This window comes from Salmo salar, chromosome ssa13, assembly GCF_905237065.1.
Source record: "Salmo salar chromosome ssa13, Ssal_v3.1, whole genome shotgun sequence".
Lineage (NCBI taxonomy): Eukaryota > Metazoa > Chordata > Actinopteri > Salmoniformes > Salmonidae > Salmo > Salmo salar.
This window is the reverse complement of record NC_059454.1, coordinates 13,298,980-13,320,503: the sequence shown is the minus strand read 5'-3', so window position 1 is coordinate 13,320,503 and position 21,524 is coordinate 13,298,980. Positions and strand designations below refer to the sequence as shown.

The 21,524-nt window shown below is 46.4% G+C and overlaps 1 protein-coding gene across 6 annotated transcripts in view; it reads right to left on the bottom strand.

Moving 5' to 3' along the window:
- LOC106566486 (extracellular sulfatase Sulf-2) overlaps positions 1-21,524 on the bottom strand; it is a 283,200-nt gene that overhangs the window by 151,061 nt on the left and 110,615 nt on the right. For 4 of the 6 annotated variants that reach the window (XM_045692954.1, XM_045692958.1, XM_045692960.1 and 1 more), the window contains exon 3: positions 6,674-6,778. The exons of 1 other annotated variant lie outside the window; for it this stretch is intronic. The gene's annotated coding sequence lies outside the window, so the exon portion shown is untranslated. The remainder of the gene's footprint in view (positions 1-6,673; positions 6,779-21,524) is intronic. One more of the 6 variants, XM_045692955.1, reaches the window with a different exon arrangement.

Below are 21,524 nucleotides of genomic sequence, written 5' to 3'. Positions count from 1 at the left end.
AGGTTTCAAAGACCTCTCTGATGAGGATAGGCTACCCGTCCTGTTGGGGGAGGAGGCAGAGAGCTGTGGGTTGGCAGCGCATTACATTGCTGCCTGCCATAAGATGAGGGACAGTGTCTGACAGACCAATCAACCTGCACATGTACTCTACTGTATGCTTATTGTTATTGTTGAATGAATGGTTATTTTGACCCTTGGTTATTGTTGTTACTGTTGTCCCGTTGACAAATTTGATTCACATTTTTATTTATTTTTGTATTGTAAATATCCAAAATAATGTACATTGTTACATCATGCCAATAAAGCGAATTGAATTGAGAGACAGAGACAGATACAGAGACAGAGACAGACAGAGACTGAGAGAAAGAGAAAGAGAGAGGGAGAGTGAAAAGGCTCACTGATCACGAAATGAGGTGGAATCTGAGCTACACTTCCTGACCAGCTGCCAAATTTATGACCACATTAGAGACACATATTTCCCACAGATACACAAACATTTTGAAAACAAATCAAACATTGATAAACTCCTGTAATCTGTTTGAAAAAATGCTCCATTGTGCAATCACAGCAGCAAGACTTGTGCCCTGTTGCCATGAGAAAAGGTAACCCATGCAAAACATATACATACAAACATAAACTACATCACACCTGCCCAGACCCACTAGCTCACACCATCTCCATCAACTACATCACACCTGCCCAGACCCACACCACCATCTCCATCAACTACATCACACCTGCCCAGACCCACACCACCATCTCCATCAACTACATCACACCTGCCCAGACCAACTAGCTCACACCACCAACTCCATCAACTACATCACACCCGCCTAGACCCACTAGCTCACACCACCATCTCCATCAACTACATCACACCTGCCCAGACCCACTAGCTCACACCACCATCTCCATCAACTACATTACACCTGTCCAGACCCACACCACCATCTCCATCAACTACATCACACCTGTCCAGACCCACACCACCATCTCCATCAACTACATCACACCTGCCCAGACCCACACCACCATCTCCATCAACTACATCACACCTGCCCAGACCCACTAGCTCACACCACCATCTCCATCAACTACATCACACCTGCCCAGACCCACTAGCTCACACCACCATCTCCATCAACTACATCATACCTGCCCAGACCCACTAGCTCACACCACCAACTCCATCCACTATATCACACCTGCCCAGACCCACACCACCATCTCCATCCACTACATCACACCTGCCCAGACCCACACCACCATCTCCATCAACTACATCACACCTGCCCAGACCCACTAGCTCACACCACCATCTCCATCAACTACATCACACCTGCCCAGACCCACTAGCTCACACCACCATCTCCATCAACTACATCACACCTGCCCAGACCCACACCACCATCTCCATCAACTATATCACACCTGCCCAGACCCACACCACCATCTCCAACTACATCACACCTGCCCAGACCAACTAGCTCACACCACCATCTCCATCAACTACATCACACCTGCCCAGACCCAAACCACCATCTCCATCAACTACATCATACCTGCCCAGACCCACACCACCATCTCCATCAACTACATCACACCTGCCCAGACCCACTAGCTCACACCACCATCTCCATCAACTACATCACACCTGCCGAGACCCACTAGCTCACACCACCATCTCCATCAACTACATCATACCTGCCCAGACCCACTAGCTCACACCACCATCTCCATCAACTACATCACACCTGCCCAGACCCACACCACCATCTCCATCAACTACATCACACCTGCCCAGACCCACACCACCATCTCCATCAACTACATCACACCTGCCCAGACCCACACCACCATCTCCATCAACTACATCATACCTGCCCAGACGAACTAGCTCACACCACCATCTCCATCAACTACATCACACCTGCCCAGACCCACTAGCTCACACCACCATCTCCATCAACTACATCACACCTGCCCAGACCCACTAGTTCACACCACCATCTCCATCAACTATATCACACCTGCCCAGACCCACTAGCTCACACCACCATCTCCATCAACTACATCACACCTGTCCAGACCCACACCACCATCTCCATCAACTACATCATACCTGCCCAGACCCACTAGCTCACACCACCATCTCCATCAACTACATCACACCTGCCCAGACCCACTAGCTCACACCACCATCTCCATCAACTACATCACACCTGCCCAGACCCACACCACCATCTCCATCAACTACATCACACCTGCCCAGACCCACACCACCATCTCCATCAACTACATCACACCTGCCCAGACCCACTAGTTCACACCACCATCTCCATCAACTACATCACACCTGCCCAGACCCACACCACCATCTCCATCAACTACATCACACCCGCCTAGACCCACACCACCATCTCCATCAACTACATCACACCTGCCCAGACCCACACCACCATCTCCATCAACTACATCACACCTGCCCAGACCCACACCACCATCTCCATCAACTACATCACACCTGCCCAGACCCACTAGCTCACACCACCATCTCCATCAACTACATCACACCTGCCCAGACCCACTAGTTCACACCACCATCTCCATCAACTACATCAAACCTGTCCAGACCCACTAGTTCACACCACCATCTCCATCAACTACATCAAACCTGCCCAGACCCACACCACCATCTCCATCAACTACATTACACCTGCCCAGACCCACTAGCTCACACCACCATCTCCATCAACTACATCACACCTGCCCAGACCCACACCACCATCTCCATCAACTACATCACACCTGCCCAGACCCACTAGCCCACACCACCATCTCCATCAACTACATCACACCTGCCCAGACCCACACCACCATCTCCATCAACTACATCACACCTGTCCAGACCCACTAGCTCACACCACCATCTCCATCAACTACATCACACCTGCCCAGACCCACACCACCATCTCCATCAACTACATCAAACCTGTCCAGACCCACTAGCTCACACCACCAACTCCATCAACTACATCACACCTGCCCAGACCCACTAGCTCACACCACCATCTCCATCAACTACATCACACCTGCCCAGACCCACTAGCTCACACCACCATCTCCATCGCCCGCATTACTCAAAATTGGCCACAAAATGTACTGTTAAATTCAAATCGTTTTTTGTTGATGTTGTTTTGCTTCTCACTTTTCTTTATTGTTTATTTCACTTGCTTTGGCAATGTAAACACTTGTTTCCTATGACAGTAAAGTCCATTTGAATTGAATTGTTATAGAGAAATAGACCTCAGTGACCTATGAAGTTCCTGGTTTATGTGAAGGGGAACCAACTGTGACGTTCATTTTAATCTCTCTGTTTCTTTACAGTGTTTCATGGGTTCTATCAGTCAGTTCCTCCAACTAACCCCTGATGAATCCTTCTGTAGATTTATAGGCTGCGTCATAAATGACATCCTATTCCCTATGTAGTGCATTACTTTTAACCAGGGCCCATAGGGTTTGGGTCAAAAGTAGTACACTATGTAGGGTATAGGATGCCATTTGGGATTGAATCACAGAGAGGAGCCATGGCCCTTAGAGAAACTCCCTGTGGACAGTAAAGTTAGGTATTATGGAGCCTATGTTAGGTGTTTACTGCCGTTGAAGGCCTGCTAGCAGCTCCCAGCCTGGGGACATACAGCTCCATCACTTTCATTAGAGACAGACAGGTAGATGCTGCCAGGAGAGGGGGCTAAGCCGACTATAGAGTGGACTACTTTTGGTCTCCTATTCCCTATATTGCAAACCACTTTTGGTCTCCTATTCCTTATATAGTGCACTTGTTTTGGCCTCCTATTCCCTATATCGTCCACTACTTTGGGTATCCTATTCCCTCTCTATATAGTGACCCTTTAAACCTAGTGTACTAGAGTCCATTTCAGATGAATTCTTGGTGTATGGGAAAGGGTTGTGTTGATGAAAACGGTCCCTCAGAGGTAAAGCGACCCTCCTGTCTCTCATCTCTTTCCTCCCTGGCAGAGTATCTTCCTCCTGTCTCTCATCTCTTTCCTCCCTGGCAGAGTATCTTCCTCCTGTCTCTCCTCTCTTTCCTCCCTGGCAGAGTATCTTCCTCCTGTCTCTCATCTCTTTCCTCCCTGGCAGAGTATCTTCCTCCTGTCTCTCATCTCTTTCCTCCCTGGCAGAGTATCTTCCTCCTGTCTCTCATCTCTTTCCTCCCTGGCAGAGTATCTTCCTCCTGTCTCTCATCTCTTTCCTCCCTGGCAGAGTATCTTCCTCCTGTCTCTCATCTCTTTCCTCCCTGGCAGAGTATCTTCCTCCTGTCTCTCATCTCTTTCCTCCCTGGCAGAGTATCTTCCTCCTGTCTCTCCTCTCTTTCCTCCCTGACAGAGTATCGTCCTCCTGTCTCTCATCTCTTTCCTCCCTGGCAGAGTATCTTCCTCCTGTCTCTCATCTCTTCATCCTACCTCCAGCCTCTCCTCTCCTCTCCTCTCCTCTCCTCTCCTCTCCTCTCCTCTCCTCTCCTCTCCTCTCCTCTCCTCTCCTCTCCTCTCCTCTCCTCTCCTCTCCTCTCCTCTCCTCTCCTCTCCTCTCCTCCTTTCTTCACCTCTCCTCTGCCTCTTCTCCTCTACTTTCCTCCTCTTGCCTATTTTCCTTTCGTCTCCTCCTCCTGCCTCCTCTCCTCTCTGCCTCTTCTTCTCTCTTTTACTCTCCTTTCCTCCTGCCTCCTCTCTTCTGGCTCTACAGAGGATCACAGCACTACTGATCTCTAGAGACAGGTCCTGTTCTGCTTCCTGCTGCGCCAGCCATAACCCTGGTCCTCAAACACACATGCACGCACCACGCGAATAGAAACAAATGCAAGCGCACACACAAACATACAAGTCATCATATACACACAAACATACACACACACAGCCAATGACCTGTCCAAGTCTTAATAAATCAGAAGCTGCTGCCATTAGTGTGGTGCTTCCTCAGCAGCCCAGCTGTGTCACCACAGCCACAGCCACAGCCACAGCCACTGTCATGACTCTCCCATCCACACTGTAACAGAGAAGGGGGGTCAGGAGGAGCAGCCACCACACGTAACAGAGAAGGGGGGTCAAGGGGGAAGCAGCCATCCACACTGTAACAGAGAAGGGGGGTCAGGAGGGGGAAGCAGCCATCCACACCGTAACAGAGAAGGGGGGTCAAGGGGGGAAGCAGCCATCCACACCGTAACAGAGAAGGGGGGGTCAGGAAGCAGCCATCCACACCGTAACAGAGAAGGGGGGGTCAAGGGGGGAAGCAGCCATCCACACCGTAACAGAGAAGGGGGGTCAAGGGGGGAAGCAGCCATCCACACCGTAACAGAGAAGGGGGGGTCAAGGGGGGAAGCAGCCATCCACACCGTAACAGAGAAGGGGGGTCAAGGGGGGAAGCAGCCATCCACACCGTAACAGAGAAGGGGGGTCAAGGGGGGAAGCAGCCATCCACACCGTAACAGAGAAGGGGGGTCAGGAGAGGGAAACAGCCATCCACACCGTAACAGAGAAGGGGGGTCAGGAGGGGGAAACAGCCATCCACACCGTAACAGAGAAGGGGGGTCAGGAGGGGGAAACAGCCATCCACACCGTAACAGAGAAGGGGGGTCAGGAGGGGGAAACAGCCATCCACACCGTAACAGAGAAGGGGGGGTCAGGAGGGGGAAACAGCCTCCACACCGTAACAGAGAAGGGGGGTCAGGAGGGGGAAACAGCTATCCACGTTGTTTTCATCCATTTATCTGAGGCTGTGGTTATGTTTACCAGCTTGATTGGATCCTTATTCCTCACACACACAGATACCCATATACTGTAGAAACACAAACAGTGGCCTTTATTTACACAGAAACTCTCTCTCTCCCTTTCACTGTCGTCACAACACACAGACACACACACACACAACACACACACCTCCAGCCATCTCCCAGTGCTGCTGAGGAGGCAGAGCAGTGACACCGGGATGAATAGGTGCGTGGTGTAACTGGGCTCCTGGCTGCACTCTGGAGGAGGGGGACGTAAGAGATGCTAAATCACCCCTGCTTTGGGATGCTTACGGCCGCCCGGGAACACACTCATCCATTTCCCCACTATGAAATGCCTACCAACAGACCTACAGTAGGTTCACTACAGCTACAGACGGATCTTCAAAATCAGAGCTTTACGTTGAGAACTACGAATCTGACCGACTGATTCCAATACAGAATCAACTACAATAAAGGATATTTGAAATAACATTATCATAGGGATGTTTCAATGTCTTTATTTGACATTACTGACATGTATTACACTGACTCTCCTGAGGGACAGTACAGTACTGCACTTGCTTGGCTCTAGAGTCTGTGTGGGCTTTCTGGTTTGTGTCTCCTGACTGCTTCCCACTGGGAGGAATTCTCACATTGTAACATGGTAGTTTAGGGAACCGCTCAGCTCTTTCCCCTGCGACTGAGCTGTGTGGGCCAAAGAGCTCCATTCAGAGCCAGGAGAAAACAGACAGCGGGGTTGAAGAGAGAGGGACACACACGTTGGAAAGTAGGACAGAGAACAAAATAAATCCCTAAAGAGTCATTCACTATATGGGTGTATATAGAGTAATACAGTATATAGTATAGCGACCAGGATGGTCTACTCACCTGACTGTAGGTATGACTGTAGGTATGACTGTAGGTACCGTATGACTGTAGGTATGAATGTAAGTATGGTTGTAGGTGTGGTCTAGACACAGTGTGATCCTGCCTCTGTGGAAGACAGAGAACAGAGCAGTTAGCTGGTGCTGCTGGTTGTGACTGAGCTTGTGTGAGAAGGTCCCGGCATGCGTTCAGACAGGATAGCTTTGAAGAGGGCTGGGAGCTATGGACAGCCCACAAGAGAGAGGAACAGACCAGAAGAAAGGCAATTGACCAAGAGGTGTCTGTTTTTATGCAATCCTCTTTCTCTCTCCACACAATTCACACTTGCAGTTAAAGTTAAATGTCTTCCACTTATAATGGTTCTAAAACCAGACACTGGAGATTTCTCTTCATGCTCATTCCTTCATTCCTTTGTTTCATCCTTATCCCCTGTCTCACTCAGTCTCCTTCAGTCTCCCTCATCCCCTCTGTCTCTCTGTTACACTCTCCCTCAGTCTCCTTCAGTCTCCCTCATCCGCTCTGTCTCTCTCAGTTACACTCTCCCTCAGTCTCCTTCAGTCTCCCTCATCCCCTCTGTCTCTCTCAGTTACACTCTCCCTCAGTCTCCTTCAGTCTCCCTCATCCCCTCTGTCTCTCTCAGTTACACTCTCCCTCAGTCTCCTTCAGTCTCCCTCATCCCCTCTGTCTCTCTCAGTTACACTCTCCCTCAGTCTCCTTCAGTCTCCATTCTCCCCTCAGTCTCCCTCAGGCTCCTTCAGTCTACCTCAGTATACCTCAGTCTCCCTCAGTCTCCCTCAGTCTCCTTCAGTCTACCTCAGTATACCTCAGTCTCCCTCAGTCTCCCTCAGTCTCCTTCAGTCTCCCTCAGTCTCCTTCAGTCTACCTCAGTATACCTCAGTCTCCCTCAGTCTCCCTCAGTCTCCTTCAGTCTCCCTCAGTCTCCTTCAGTCTACCTCAGTCTCCCTCAGTCTCCTTCAGTCTACCTCAGTCTCCCTCAGTCTACCTCAGTCTCCCTCATCCCCTCAGGCTCCTTCAGTCTCCCTCATCCCCTCAGGCTCCTTCAGTCTCCCTCAGTCTGCATCACATCCTCAGTCTCCCTCAGTCTCCCTCATCCTCCCTCAGTCTCCTTCAGTATGCATCACATCCTGCACTTGACTGATTTCATGATGTTCTGAAACCTTTCCCTCTCTCTGCTTTAGGCCACAGAAGTCTCTCATATTTAACATCCTGGTTTTGGAATGGTTTCTCTCCCCTCTCTATCTATCTGTGTTTTAACAGCTTAGGGCTGATTTTCCTTTGCGGTGGACTGAGCTGTATAAGTGTCTATGCCGTGCCAGTATACTGTCAGCTCCTTTCGTTACGCCTCCCTCCCTCAACTCCACAGACATCAACTACATCTACAGGGACTCAGGAAATAAGCTGAATATGTCTTAGGGGACATGATGAGTTGGCACTTTCTGCTCGGAGTTCAGCACTTAATGGAGGGAGCAGTGTAGAGAGGGAGAGACAGAGAGAGCGAGAGAGGGACAGAGAGAGAGAGAAAGAGAGAGAGAAAGAGAGAGAGAAACAGAGACAGAGAGAGAGACAGAGAGAGACAGAGAGAGAGACAGAGAGAGAGACACACAGAGAGAGAGAGAGAGAGAGAGAGAGAGAGACAGAGAGCGAGCGAAAAAGAGAGAAGTGTTTGAGGAAGACTCTAAAATCTCTGTGTCTCGTCTCCTGGGAGCAGCAATATGGCTGTCAGATACCTGAGGGCTATTTCTGTTCCCTCTCCCCACATGCTGGCTCATTACTGGGCCTGAGCTCTGCCAGAACTGGCCTGTCTCATGGAGAAGGGAAGAGGGAGGAGAGGAGTGAGGAGGAGAGGAGCTGCTGCCCAGCAAACCGGGAACATTCCCAGAACGTTAGCTAAGTACTAGTTAGGGTTTTATCCAACATTAGGATGATAACATCCCAAAGAAATTCATATATATATTTTTTATGGAATATCCTTGGAATGTTCACCTAACATTCACTAAAATGTTGTGCACAACATCTTTACCAACTACCACAGAACATTTGCCAAAAGTTCTCATTAGTTTTCCAGCTAATATTACAACACAACCTTCCAGTAATGTTTTCCCAGCAAACCAAAATTGGTTCTGTGAAAGTATCCAGAACATTCGTTAGGTTGCAGCAAATGTTCTCATAACACACAAAACATTTTTCATTCGTGGTGATGATTATGGGAACATTTGAATAACTAAAAAATGGTGTTCTGTGTCCTAATTGACCATATTTGACTGAAAACCCAGAAGGCCACAGCCTCTGGTGCAGAGGGTTAATGATCTCGCTGAAAATCTGAAGATCGCAGGTTCAGTCCCACATATTCTTTAACCATCTTTCTTTTTATATATATATATATATATATATATATATATATATATATATTTTAACTGAGGTTTGAGACGCTTGACGTGGTACCCCCTGGATTAGTTTCAAGATCTGAACAAGCAAAAGTGATCCTAGATCAGCAGTCAGAGTCTTGGATACCCAGACGTACGCAGCATATAAAGAGGATAGGTGAAGTGATGGTGAATAACTCAGTTACCAGTATTTCTCTGGGTTAGTTACGTCTAAGAAGGTTAAAAAGGAAGCATGGATTTCCTGATTGACCATAATGCCATGGAACAAAGAAGATGTAAAAGAGCTTCCCTGGTGGTGTGGAGGTTAAAAGCCCTACCTGGGCAACCACAAATTGCAGGTTGAAACCCCACATGTGCAGATTGTCATCATATTAAAGTGTAAAAAAAAATATGGTTGTGTTTGTGTGATTAAATGCTGTTAAAATGGCCTATGAAATAAATGAAAATGCCCTATGAATTAAATGAAAATGTGTCTCTATCTCACCTACAATACAGTCCTCAAATGCAAATTGCCATTAAATCCAAATTGCCAAGAAACATAACGGGGATGCATTCCAATCTGCTTTCTTATGTGTTAGTAACTTATTTAATTCTTACAACATTACGGGAATGTCCTGTGCAACCTAACTTAAACATGGTCATCACAACTGAGCATTTTTTGTTTGTTTTAGGGACCTATATCTTGTTATGTACCCACTGTTCCCACAACCTAAATAAATACGAATTAAATATTCTGGGAACCTTTAACCCTTGACCCGCCACTATGTTTAACAGCAGAGAAAACCCCCTTAATTATCTTTTTTCAACTTGAAATTTGATGACATTTCCTAGAGTTACCTCAACATTAGAAATAGTGAAACATAGCCTTTGTTCATATTTCCATGAAAGCTGAGCACCACCAGGGTACAAAGATTGTCTTAGGGTCATTTTTGACCCAGTAGTTATACAATCATTTACACACCACAAAAACCACAAAGAAACACACACACTGAGACATTGAGATGATGTGTGCTACTGATTGAACTCAGCCAGCAGCTCCTGAAGAGGAAGATCACCATGGTTGGCACAGTTAGAAAGAACAAGCCTGAGCTCCCCCCTGCACTCCTCACAACAGGGGGGAGAGAGGCCTTCTCATCAAAGTTTGTCTTCACCCCCACCACTGCTTTAGTTTCTTACCTCCCAAAGAGGAACAAGAATGTGGTCCTCCTGAGCACACTGCACAAAACGGCTGAGATCAGTGATCGTGAGGACAGGAAGCCAGCCATCAACCTGGACTACAACCAGAACAAATGACCGTGGACAACCTGGACAAGGTGATTGGAACTTACAGCTGCAGGAGAATGACCGCCCGCTGGACCCTGGTCATCTTCCATAACATCATTGATGTGTCCACATACAATGTCTTCATGATATGGTACAAGATTAACCCTAACTGGATGCCTGATAAGTGGAACAAGAGGAGGGTGTTCCTGGAACATCTGGGAAAGGCACTTGTAACCCCACACATTCAAAGAAGGGAGGGCCTCCCCTGCACAGCAGCCTTTGCAGTGCTTTTGAAAGCTGTTCAGGGGGCTGAATCTTATCCTGATCCACCTAAGGCTGCAGCTGGGGCAGGCAAGAGGAGGAGATGCCAATTTTGCCCCCCAAAAAAGGACTGTGAAACGAATACTATGTGCTGCACATGTGAGAAATACATCTGCAAAGTCCATGCACACACACTTACATACTGTCCTACATGTGATAATTAGAGTTGATTGATTTATGTTCTTCACGTTTTTTTAATTATTATTTAATTATTATTTATTGTTCATGTTTATACACCTTGTGGGTGGGGGCAATGGTGAGAAGACTAGTATTTTGTAGTTAATTCGTCATTGTACAGTATGTCAGAATATATCACTATGTTGCCAAAAAAGTTAGACTTATTGTTTCCCTTCAATAAAATGCATTCAAAACTACTTTCTGCACATTTCTGCTACTTTCTTACGCTATACAAGTGCTATATCTTGCTACAAAATGTATGTTTACACCTACGCAGCACCTTTAGCAATAATAATAACAATAATAAACCTCAACTTTAGTAAAGAAAACAATTTTGACAGGTGTGATGTAATAAAAAGGAGTGGTGTCCACTGATTAAACGTGCTGCATTTTGAAGAGGGAAAACCCAGATATTTACAACGTTTGTGATGAATGACAGGTTGTTTCTTCATGCAAAATAGATTTGGGATTTAAAATTCCGTTAAGCTGCTTTATTTTAAGGGTTTAGTGAAGGCGGGCCATTTTTTACCCTTAGGACATACGGAGTCTACAGAATGTAAAGACTACACAAGGGTTAAAGAACACAGCAAGGCTGTTCTGTCAACATTCCTGCAAAATCCAAGGAATGTTTTGTGCACCCTGATACAAACATTGTCTGAATGTCAGCACAACTAGACAGTTTTAGTGTTTTGAGAACATATATCTCTTGTGATATCCCCACCATTTTCCCACAACCTAAATACACTGAACAAAAATATAAACGCAACATGCAATGATTTCAAAGGTTTTACTGAGTTAGTTTATATAAGGAAATCAGCCAATTTAAATTAATAAATGAGGCCCTAATCTATGGATTTCACATGACTGGGAATACAGATATGTATCTGTTTGTCAGAAATATATATTTTTTAAAGTAGTGGATCAGAAAACCAGTCCGTATCTGGTGTGACCACCATTTGCTTCATGCGGCATGACACATCTCCTTCGCATAGAGTTGATCAGGCTGTTGATTGTGGCCTGCGAGAACTGGAACACTCTATCATACATGTCAATCCAGAGCATCCCGAAAAAGCTCAATGGTTGACATGTCTGATGAGTATGCAGGTGGATGAATGGAACGACAATCGGCCTCAGGATCTCATCACGGTATCTCTGTGCATTCAAACTGCCATCGATAAAATGCATTTGTGTTCGTTGTCCATAGCTTATGCCTGCCCATACCATAACCCCACCACCACCATGGGGCACTCTGTTCACTCTGTTCTTTGGTAGTGCAAAGCCACAGCTTCATCAGCTGTCCAGGTAAAGAACCCAGATGTGGACATCCAGGGCTGGCGTGGTTATACGTGGTCTGCGGTTATGTGGCCGGTTGGAAGTACAACCAAATTCTCTAAAACGACGTTGGAGGCGGCTTATAGTAGAGAAATGAACATTCACTTATCTGGCAACAGCTCTGGTGGACATTCCTGCGGTCATAATGCCAATTGCACGCTCCTTCAAAACTTCAGACACCTGTGGCATTGTATTGTGTGACAAAACTGCACATTTTAGAGTGGCCTTTTATTGTCCCCAGCAAAAGGTGCAAAACCTGTGTAATGATCATGCTGTTTAATCAGCTTCTTGATATGCCACACCTATCAGGTGGATGGATTATCTTGGAAAAGGAGAAAGTCTTACTAACAGGGATGTAAACAGATTAGTGCACAACATTTTTGAGAAATAAGCTTTTTTGCATACGTAAAATTTATGGGCTCTTTAATTTCAGCTCAAACATAGGCCCAACACTTTACATGATGCGTTTATATTTTTGTTCAGTATAAATGTTGTAATAACTTTTAAAGAACATGAAAAATGTGTTCAGTAATAGAAGCGTTGTAATAATCAGCACAAATGGACAGGTTTTGAGCTTTGGGATCATATCTCTTGAAAGTACACACAATGTTCCCACAACCTAATGAAATATGTGGATGTCCTTGTAACTCAGGTGAATGTTTTTTGCACCCTAAAAGAAACATTGTAGAATCATCCACACAACTGGACAGTTTTTGAGTTTTGGGAAGATATCTTTTGTGATGTATCTACAATGTTCCCACAACCTAATGAAACATTCTGGGTACGTTCTTGCAACATCATGCAAAGTTTTTATAAAAGCATTCTATGATCATCACCACAACTGGACAGTTTTTGTGTTATGAGAACATTTTCCGCCACCTAACGAATGTTCTGGGAACTTTCACAGAACCAATTTTGGTTAGCTGGGTGATCTGTCTTTAGGATGTCACCGCCTAATGATGGGAGTGGAATAGAAACCACACACTGGTGATATACCACTGACTCACTTTGCGACTCAGAGAGTGGGGTGGGGCACTGCAAGAAATAGGAAATGTTTCTTTCTTCTTGTTCTGAGGAGAGTACAGAATGTGCGTCACACAGGGGAAGAAATCATGTGTTTGTGACAGTTTTCAAATAGATATAATAATGTCTGGAAAAGCACCCGTTTCCAGGCAGAGTTATAACTACAAATCACTACTGCTCTGGCCACGGCTTGTCCATCTAGGTGTGTCCATGGAGGCGTGTCCATGGAGGTGTGTCCATGTAGGGAGACAGAGTAATGGGTGGAGGGGTGGAGTCTAAAGGAACGGCACCTTATATACAGTGCATTCAGAAAGTATTCAGAACCCATTGACTTTTTTCGCTTTGTCATTATGGGGCATTGTGATGTCATTATGGGGCATTGTGACGTCATTATGGGGCATTGTGACGTCATTATGGGGCATTGTGACGTCATTATGGGGCATTGTGTGTAGATTGATGAGGGGAAAAAAGTATTTAATCAATTTTAGAATTACAAAATGTGGAAAAAGTCAAGGGGTCTGAATACTTTCCGAATGCACTGTATCTGGCTTTCTGCCTGTTGGCTGGTCTCTGATGCTAGGGGACTATGGACAAGGACATACCAACAACTCTGCCTCTACTGTTGACCATCTCAGTGGCCGTGTGGTTAGAGCGTCCGCCCTGAGATTGGACGGTTGTGAGTTTAATCCCCGGCTGAGTCATATCAAAGACTCTAAAAATGGGTCCCCGATGTGCCTGTGCTTGGCACTCAGCATTAAGGTGATAGATTGGGGATAAAGTCCTGTGATAGACTAGTGTCCTGTCCAGGGGGTGGGGTTCATGACACAGAAGATAGACTCCTGCCCTAGGAGCAGGCTACTTACCTGTGTCTACTGTGACAACAATTCTATCTATGAATGTAAGTAGAGCCATGTTGCCAGGCTGTGCCCTCGAGGTCAAATCTGTGCTGAGGAGCACGAAGACACACATGCAGGCCCGAATGCAGAGAGACAGAAACACACACACCCTCCATCTGTATCTAGTCTCCTCTAACTCTGAAGCCCCCTCTCTGCTGTCAAACACATGGCACTACTACATCAAAGGCCTCTCAACCCAAAAGTGCTCATTCTACTGTGAAAGGAGAGATCCTCAGGCGTCACTTCTCTATTGGTAGTTTCCACCCTGAGGTGTAAAGTGTGCTGTAGGAGAGTAACAGAAAATGGAGTGGCCCTAGAGAAGTAGCTGGCTCTGCTCTAATCTCATTGTGACCAACCCACCCAAGTGGAGCAGTGGGGCACACAGCTGACAGAGTGACACTGGCTCTGAGCCACTGTGACAGACAGGGCCACCACTGGCTCTGAGCCACTGTGACAGACAGGGCCACCGCTGGCTCTGAACCACTGTGACAGACAGGGCCACCGCTGGCTCTGAGCCACTGTGACAGACAGGGCCACCGCTGGCTCTGAGCCACTGTGACAGACAGGGCCACCGCTGGCTCTGAGCCACTGTGACAGGCAGGGCCACCGCTGGCTCTGAGCCACTGTGACAGACAGGGCCACCGCTGGCTCTGAGCCACTGTGACAGACAGGGCCACCGCTGGCTCTGAGCCACTGTGACAGACAGGGCCACTGCTGGCTCTGTGTGTGTGTGTATATGTGTGTTAACATGTGTGTGTGAACAAATGCCTTCTGGTGCCAGAGGTGCCATGTTCAAGCACTGCCACCACCTCAAGTGTGTGTGTTTGTTTAAAAGGGGTGGGGTTGGGGGGTGTATGTGTGAAAGGGGTGGGGATGGGGGTGGGGTTGTAGGATTTTAATTTCAAATCAAATCAAATTGTATTGGTCACACACACATGGTTATTAAATGTTATTGCCAGTGTAGCAAAATGCTTGTGCTTCTAGTTCCAACAGTGCAGAAATATCTAACAAGTAACCTAACAATTCCCCTACAACTACCTAACACACACAATCAAACAAGTAATCTAACAATTCCCCAACAACTACGTAATACACACAATCTAACAAGTAATCTAACAATTCCCAACAACTACCTAATACACACAATCTAACAAGTAATCTAACAATTCCCCAACAACTACCTAATACACACAATCTAAAGGGATGAATGAGAATATGTACATATACAGTGGGGGGAAAAGTATTTGATCCCCTGCTGATTTTGTACGTTTGCCCACTGACAAAGAAATGATCAGTCTATAATTTTAATGGTAGGTTTATTTGAACAGTGAGAGACAGAATAACAACAAAAAAATCATGTCAAAAATGTTATAAAATTATTTGCATTTTAATGAGGGAAATAAGTATTTGACCCCCTCTCAATCAGAAAGATTTCTGGCTCCCAGGTGTCTTTCATACAGGTAACGAGCTGAGATTAGGAGCACACTCTTAAAGGGAGTGCTCCTAACCGCAGCTTGTTACCTGTAAAAAAGACACCTGTCCACAGAAGCAATCAATCAATCAGATTCCAAACTCTCCACCATGGCCAAGACCAAAGAGCTCTCCAAGGATGTCAGGGACAAGATTGTAGACCTACACAAGGCTGGAATGGGCTACACGACCATCGCCAAGCAGCTTGGTGAGAAGGTGACAACATTTGGTGCGATTATTCGCAAATGGAAGAAACACAAAAGAACTGTCAATATCCCTCGGCCTGGGGCTCCATGCAAGATCTCACCTCGTGGGGTTGCAATGATCATGAGAACGGTGAGGAATCAGCCCAGAACTACACGAGACGATCTTGTCAATGATCTCAAGGCAGCTGGGACCATAGTCACCAAGAAAATAATTGGTAACACACTATGCCGTGAAGGACTGAAATCCTGCAGCGCCCGCAAGGTCCCCCTGCTCAAGAATACATATACATGCCTGTCTAAAGTTTGCCAATGAACATCTGAATGATTCAGAGGACAACTGGTGAAAGTGTTGTGGTCAGATGAGACCAAAATGGAGCTCTTTGGCATCAACTCAACTCGCCGTGTTTGGAGGAGGATTAATACTGCCTATGACCCCAAGAACACCATCTCCACCGTCAAACATGGAGGTGGAAACATTATGCTTTTGGGGTGTTTTTCTGCTAAGGGGACAGGACAACTTCACCGCATCATTTGACGGGGCCATGTACTGTCAAATCTTGGGTGAGAACCTCCTTCCCTCAGCCAGGGCATTGAAAATGGGTCGTGGATGGGTATTCCAGCATGACAATAACCCAAAACACACGGCCAAGGCAACAAAGGAGTGGCTCAAGAAGAAGCACATTAATAAGGTCCTGGAGTGGCCTAGCCAGTCTCCAGACCTTAATCCCATAGAAAATATGTGGAGGGAGCTGAAGGTTTGAGATGCCAAACATCAGCCTCGAAACCTTAATGACTTGGAGAAGATCTGCAAAGAGGAGTGGGACAAAATCCCTCCTGAGATGTGTGCAAACCTGGTGGCCAACTACAAGAAACGTCTGACCTCTGTGACTGCTAACAAGGGTTTTGCCACCAAATACTAAGTCATGTTTTGCAGAGGGTCAAATACTTATTTCCCTCATTAAAATGCAAATCATTTTATAACATTTTTGAAATGCGTTTTTCAGGATTTTTTTGTTGTTATTCTGTCTCTCACTGTTCAAATAAACCTACCATTAAACTGATAGACTGATCATTTCTTTGTCAGTGGGCAAACGTACAAAATCAGCAGGGGATCAAATACTCTCTTCCCCCACTGTAAATATATGAATGAGAGATGGCCGAGCGGCATAGGCAAGGTGCATTAGATGGTACACAATACAGTATGTAGATGTGACATGAGTAATGTAAGATTATTGAAGTGGCATTATTTAAAGTCACATTATTTAAAGTTGCATTGTTTAAAGTGACTAGTGATCCATTTATTAAAGTGTCCAGTGATTGGGTCTCAATGTAGGCAGCAGCCTCTCTGAGTTAGTGATTGCTGTTTAACAGTCTGATGGCCTTGAGATAGAAGGTGTTTTTCAGTCTCTCGGTCCCAGCTTTGATGCACCTGTACTGACCTCACCTTCTGGATGATAACGGTGTGAACAGGCAGTGGCTCGGGTGGTTGTTGTCCTTGATGATCTTTTTTGCCTTCCTGTGACATCGGGTGCTGTAGGTGTCATGGAGCACAGGTAGTTTGCCCCCGGGGGAGAGCCTTGTGGGGGAGAGCCTTGTGGTTGAGGGCGGTGCAGTTACCATACCAGGCTGTGATACAGCCCGACAGGATGCTCTCGATTGTGCATCTGTAACATTTTGTCAGGGTTTTGGGTGACAAGCCAAATTTCTTCAGCCTCCTGAGGTTGAAGAGGTGCTGTTGCACCTTCATCTTTGTCTGAGATGTGTACGCCCAGGAACTTAAAACTTTCCACCTTCTCCACTGCTGTCCCTTCGATGTGGATAGGGGGGTGCTCCCTCTGCTGTTTCCTGAAGTCCACGATAATCTTCTTTGATTTGTTGACGTTGAGTGAGAGGTTGGTTTCCTGACACCACACTCTGAGTGGCCTCCCCTCCTCGCTGTAGGCTGTCTCGTCGTTGTTGGTGATCAAGCCCACTACTGTTGTGTCATCTGCAAACTTGATGATTGAGTTGGAGGAGTGCATGGGCACACAGTCGTGGGTGAACAGGAAGTACAGGAGAGGGCTGAGCACACACCCTTGTGGGTTTTGAGGGTCAATGAAGTGGAGATGTTGTTTCCTACCTTCACCACATGGGGGCGGCCCGTCAGAAAGTCCAGGACCCAGTTGCACAGGGTGGGGTTGAGACCCAGGGCCTCCAGCTTGATGATGAGCTTGGAGGGTACTATGGTGTTGAATGCTGAGCTGTAGTCAATGAACAGCATTCTTACATAGGTATTATTTTTGTCCAGATGGGATAGGGCAGTGTGCAGTGTGATGGCAATTGCGTCATCTGTGGACCTGTTGGGGCAGTGTGCAAACTGAAGTGGGTCTAGGGTGGCCGGTAAGGTGGCGGTGACATAATCATTGACTAGCCTCTCAAAGCACTTTATGATGACAGAAGTGAGTACTATGGGGCGGTAGTCATTTAGTTCAGTTATCTTTGCCTTCTTGGGTAACAGGAACAATGGTAGCCATCTTGAAGCAACTGGGGACAACAGACTGGGACAGGGATTGATTGAATATGTCCGTAAACACTAGCCAGCTGGTCTGCGCATGCTCTGAGAACACGGCTAGGGATTCCGTCTGGGCCAGCAGCCTTGTGAGAGTTAACATGTTTAAATGTTTTACTCACGTCAGCCACTGAGACGGTGGCACTGTAATATCCTCAAAGTGGGCAAAGAAGGTGTTTAGTTTGTCTGGAAGCGTGACGTCGGTATCCGTGACGTGGCTGTTTTTGTTTTTGTAGTCCGTGATTTCCTGTAGACCCTGTGACATATGTCTCGTGTCTGAGCCGTTGAATTGCGACTCCACCTCGTCCCTGTACCGGCATTTCGGCTTCCCTCCTTCCGGAGGCAATAACTACACTGTTTATATTCAGCCATATTTCCAGACCTCTTTCCATGGTTAAATGCGGTGGATCGCGCTTTCAGTTTTTCGCAAATGCTGCCATCCATTTTTTTTAAAACGCACTCACCAAGTCAGCGTATAGATCTATGTCGTTCTCTGAGGCTGACTGGAACATATTCCAGTTCGCGTGATCAAAACAATCTTGGAGCTCGGCATCCAATTGGTCAGTCCAGCATTGAATGGATCTCATCACTAGTACATCCTGTTTGAGTTTCTGCCTATAAACCAGCTCGAGCAAGATGGCGTTGTGGTCGGATATGCCGAAAGGAGGGCGGGGGAGGGCTTTGTATGCATCGTGGAAGTTAGAGTAGCAGTGGTCGAGAGTATTATCCCTACGTGTCGTGCAATAAATATGCTGATAAAATTTACATAGCATTGATCTCAAATGTGTTAAAATCCCCAGCAACAATAAATGCAGCCTCCTTGTATATAGTTTCCAGTTTACATAGAGTCGAGTGACGTTCCTTGAGGGCCGTCTTGGTGTTCGCTTGAGGAGGGATGTACACAGCTGTGACTATAACTGACGAGAATTCTCTTGGTAGGTAGAATGGCCGGCATTTGATTGTAAGGAATTCTAGGTCAGGTGAGCTGAAGGACTTGAGTTCCTGTGTGTTGTTATGATTGCACCATGAGTTGTTAATAATAAGGCATACACCCCCGCCCTTCCTCTTCCTAGAGAGGTGTTTATCTCTGTCGGCACGATGCATGGAGAAGCCCGGTGGCTGGACCGATTCTGACAACATACCCGAGAGAGACATGTTTCTGTGAAACAGAGAATGTTAGTCTCTGATGTCTCTCTGGAAGGCAACCCTTGCTCGAATTTCGTCTACCTTGTTGTCAAGAGACTGAACATTGGAGAGTAGTATACTCGGGAGCGGTGAGCGATGTGACCGTTTACAAAGCCTGACCAGAAGACCGCTCCATCTGCCCCTTCTGCATCGCTCTTGTTTTCGGTCAACTGCTGGGATTAGATCCATTGTCCTGGGTGGCGGGCCGAAGAGAGGATCTGCTTCGGGAAAGTCGTATTCCTGGTCGTAATGTTGGTAAGTTAACGTTGCGCTTATATACATTAGTTCTTCCCGGCTGTATGTAATAAGACTTAAGATTTCCTGGGGTAACAATGTAAGAGATAATACATTAAAAAAAGAAATACTGCCTAGTTTCCTAAGAACGCGAAGCAAGGTGACCATCTCTGTCGGCGTCATCTTTGATCACCCTGTTGCGGGAAAACTTTCCTGCATGTGAAACTTGTAGTGTGTATCTGAAGTTTGTAAATTCCACTTTGATATTTCAGACATACCAACCACTATGGAGTGTCCATTAATTATAATCCACACAATAATCCACATTTCCTCTTGTTGCAGGATTATTTTCCTGCAATAGCAGACTTGCTCAAATTACGATCCTACACCTGTAGAGAGGTTAGTGTTTTTCATGTTCCTGCCTCAGAGAAAGCATCAGAGGCAGAACTGTGGCAGAACTAACACTCTGCTCATTAGAGTGAGCGGTATTGACTGAGTGCCATCGGAGATGTGTGGAGTGTGTTGGCACTGGGGTATTCAAGCATGCAGCAACACAATACAAGTACGCCTACAAGGATGCCTGTCATTCTGTTATACAAGCAAATAAACAACAAGGCCCCATTGATCACTACTGACAGGAGGCAAAATGAGCCCTCAGTCGCACATAAAGAAAACCAATGGTGAATATTCTGTCTCCCCCAATCACTCAGTCTTCCCCTGCACACTAATCTGAACCAATGGGTGTTTAGAAATACACTTGAGTGGCCCTTGGCCTCAAGGGTTGGGGTCAATTACATTTCATTTCAATTGAAATCAATTCAGAGAGTAAACCAAATTTCTATTCCAATCCCACATTGTCCTAATTGAAAAGCATTGAAGAGTATTGGAAATAGAATTTCAGCGTACTTCTTGAATTGACTGGAATTGAAATGTATGAGCAGTGGTGTGTGACTGTGCCATCTCAGATTTTGCCAACATTAGCATCCTGTCAGAAGACAAGGCTGCAATGACAGACAGGCAGCTGTGTGGTTCTCTCTGTGCTCTAAAGTCCTCTTGCAGCTTAGTATGGTTAAACTTCACCACCACCACCACCACCACCACACACTGCACCACTCACAATAATAACATACACAGTCTGCTCTGCTCTATAACCAGGAAGTGGCTACCTTCCACCACCATGACCCAAAAAGCTTCATGGGAAATGAGCAGACCAGCCCAGACCAGACAGTACAGTATACAATCATTAGTATACAGTCAGTCTGTGCTGCAGCCAAGGCAAGGTGTACTGTGTGATGTTGAAGTAATAAAGTACAAAACCACAATGCCACAATGCAGTTTAACATGGCTTTCAACCAAAGCTCCAGCTTCCGCATAAAGCTTACCATGTCACATGTTCCATAAATCAGGGTTTCCCAAACTCGGTCCTGGGTGCACATTTAGGTTTTTTGCCATAGCACTATATGGCTGATTCAAATAACCAACTCATCATCATGCACCAGGGGAGGTCCCCAGGACCGAGTTTGGGAAACTGTGCCGTAAATGTTTGCTTTTCTTTTGTAAAAAGGAGGTTACACAAAACCATAATGTCACCTGTCTGTTGTAACAGCCTACATCAGCGTGGCGTAGTGCAAGTAGACAGAGAATCAAAGCCCAACACAGAGGGACAGGATCAGGAAATATGAAATGAAAAGCCATGTGACAGAGGACATGTCCTGACCTGTCCTACATCTGTGGCTCCTGCACCCGTTGACCTGTGGTGACTCCCTGTGACTACTGGATTATCCGGGCCGGAAC